The sequence below is a fragment of the Vicia villosa genome, linkage group LG7 (assembly GCF_029867415.1).
Source record: "Vicia villosa cultivar HV-30 ecotype Madison, WI linkage group LG7, Vvil1.0, whole genome shotgun sequence".
NCBI classification, from domain to species: Eukaryota; Viridiplantae; Streptophyta; class Magnoliopsida; order Fabales; family Fabaceae; genus Vicia; species Vicia villosa.
In genome coordinates, this window is record NC_081186.1 from 65,622,659 (window position 1) to 65,625,883 (window position 3,225).

Consider the following 3,225-nt stretch of genomic DNA (forward strand, 5'->3'; position numbering starts at 1 on the left):
CGCTGGAAGTTCTTATGAGAGACGTGGCAGCAGATTAGTGTAGGACCGTTAAGGTCGATACTAGTATAAATAGGAGTCTTAATGTTAGGATTCTGTGTGTTCATTTTGTACAAATCACTCACATATTTACTCAAGTATCAAGCGTTAAGAGAAAGAGTTCGCTGAGAAAATGTACGTATGACACCACCACTTTAATACATGTGTATTATCTTTCGTTTTCAAATATCTTTCAGAATTACTGCATTCCATTTACTTCTTGCCATTTACATTTCTGTATCTTTACTTTAATGTCATTTACTTTCGAATTACTTTCATGTTATTTACTTTTAAAGTCTTTAACGTTTCTGCATTCTAAGATTCTTTACGTTTCAACAGTCCTTTTAGTTTCATATGTTATGTTACTTATCTTTTCATTAAAATCATACTTACATATAACAAAGTGATTATCAAGATTACTTGTTCTTTAATCGAACAACGCTTATTGAAGGAGACGAATCATGAATATGGTTCGAATGAGCATTGATAACAATCTTTTTGACTATGTGTCCTAGGATCAATCTAGTCGATCCTGCGAGTAACCAAATCATATTTATTATAGTTTGGAAGACTAGCGGTTGTTTACCGGAAATCACCGTAAACACTCACCTGAGGATTTAATCCACTAATCGCAACAGATTACAATGGTTTTCCACTTAGCCCACGACTAAGTCTTCTAGAGTATCCTGATCACAACCTGATCACTCTAGGAACAAATGATTAGACACAAGCTAAGACTTTCTTAGAGTATCCTGACCACCACGTGATCACTATTTTCTTCTATTTACAAGTTTCAGGTCTAACTGATTTCAGGACATGGGGTACAATTGCCTCTATGGAATTTTGTGTGAACTCTGGAACTTTCAGAATCGTCGGTGATATAACAGGTTACTCAAATTTCATTCATAATGTTCCTTTCTCTTCCAATTTTTTATGGTGCCTTGAAATTGGAATGACTGATGGTGTTGGCGTTTATAACCCTGGCTTTTGGGGCATGGTAAGACTAATTGATACCCTTGCATCAATTTGATCTTAAATCAAATCCTTATATGATTACTTTCATTACGAGTTATTTTTATTTCTTAGTCGTTGATTCATCGAGTACTGCTTTTAGAATATTGAGCATGGGAAGAAATATAAAATTATGTTTTATGCTCGTTTAACTGGACCACTTAATCTAGTAGTTTCGTTCACTGGACTGAACGGTGTGGGAAACCTCGCTTCAACCGTGATCACGTGAGTTCCACTTTTATGTGCTGTAGAGAGACCTGACGCGTAAAAGCTTTAATTCCAAAAGTTATCTTTTGCACCTATTAATGATACTGATTATTGACCTTGCAGGGGCTCTGCGTCTGATTTTTCAAACTGGACGAAGGTTGAGACTGTATTGGAGGCCAAGGCAACGAGTCGAAACTCGAGACTTCAATTAACGACAACATAAGGTTTGTCTACATCCTGAATTTGAATACGTCTACTAAATAAGATGATTTTTATGTAAATTCGTTGCCTACTCCGTATTTAGAAATATAGTATTTCAAAAGAAGATATGTAATGTCAATAAATTTTAATATCTGATGTCAATGTTAGTAATACTATAATTTTCTACCCCACCCTATTAATGAAATATTCGTCCTTGACTTGGCGCAGGTACATGGTTTCCGAAATGATCTTTTTCAAATGCTGATAGATATGAAACCAAGTTTTATCAGATTTCCGGGTATGCATAGAGTGATCTTCTTACTTTCTATTTTATTTGGAACTATGATTAGGAATGTTTCTCATATTTTTTTATTTATTAATGAATCATAAAGAATTAAAAAAATATATAATATGCACCTTTAAGTTTCAGTGTATATTGTAGTTTAAAGTAAGCATTATTTAGTAATCTTGTATTCGGGTTCACTCTTCTCCTAGTAAGTGCCTTTTTTCAAATTTTGATTTAGCCGACTATGATATTCTTATATACTGTAGTTAAAATGCTTTCGGTTTGTTGAGAAGCTATCAGAGGACTTGGGCGCTTTACCAATATGGGTATTCAATAATGGTATTTATATGTTTATTGCTATGTACTAAAAAGGTGAATTAATAAATTTGTGTTTGTTTTCTAATTGAGATATATCATTGTAGGTGTAAGCCATACCGATGAATTTGATACATCTGCCGTTTTACCTTTTGTGCGAGTACGTTATCTCACTTTTTTTCTTCATTACTTTATCTTTTTTGTTAGAGGAAGTTGGCTTAAGAGTCTTGAAACCTTGATTTCAGGAAGCCCTCATAACACCTCCAATCAAAGTGCCCTTGATAGACTAGTGCCACCAGACAAATATGCTTTTGCTTCCCCAAATCTTAACTCCAATTGTCATATAAATGCCAACTTATCCTCCTAAATGACACCCTTAAGCAGTTACAGAATAATTATGACCAGATGATTGTAGCATAATACTGAATCATTATTCAAATTCTGAAAAGCCTTTTGTCTGACGAAGAATGCCAAAGAATGTTGCTTATTTTGTTACTTTTCAGGATATTGTTGAGGCCAAGGAATATTTGAAGCAAAGAGGAGTTGATGTTAGCACCAGCTGAAGTGGTCTATAGATCTTCTCTGAAGTTTAGAATTAGCTGCTACCAGCAATTAATTATCTGATTCAGAGCTGGAAAGAATTTTTGGCATTTTACCTTGTACTCAATAGTAATTAATGTACATGCAGTTTTGAATTTTCCCTAATCTGTTGTTTTCTTTCTTTTATTAGATTTCCAGTTGTTTAGGATGGTGCTGTAAGGCAACTTGCAGCTCTAAAGTGCACTAAAGTGCATGTACATTTCTCTTAGATTAGGTTACTTTGAAAGATGTTGGTCAATGAGAGTAACATTATGCATCACTTTGGTATAATATTATGCACCTCAACAAGACCAACCCAATGTGTTGACTTTTCTTGTTTGGCTTTGACTTTAGAGTCGGCTAGGCTGATGCTAAAAGAATGCATTGACTATCCTCGATTGACTTTAGAGTCGGTTAAGCTGATGCTAAAAGAATGCATTGACTATCCTCGATTGACTTTAGAGTCGGTCAAAACAACGCTAAACAAAAGTTTGACTTTTATGAGTTGACCATAGTGGCGGCCATCCGACGCTAAATTAACTATTGACTTTTATTAGTTGACTTTAGAGTCGGCTTGCTCAACACTAAAT

At 34.6% G+C, this 3,225-nt stretch overlaps 1 long non-coding RNA gene across 2 annotated transcripts; it reads left to right on the plus strand.

Moving 5' to 3' along the window:
- Positions 1 to 806: 806 nt before the first annotated feature.
- LOC131617332 (uncharacterized) lies at positions 807 to 2,782 on the plus strand. 2 transcript variants are annotated; one of them, XR_009288549.1, is made up of 7 exons: positions 807 to 1,033; positions 1,151 to 1,272; positions 1,378 to 1,478; positions 1,684 to 1,753; positions 2,008 to 2,080; positions 2,164 to 2,216; positions 2,560 to 2,782. It is a non-coding gene; the product is annotated as an uncharacterized LOC131617332 (long non-coding RNA). The 2 variants fall into 2 exon arrangements; XR_009288548.1 differs by having other exon boundaries at positions 807 to 1,272.
- Positions 2,783 to 3,225: the final 443 nt, after the last annotated feature.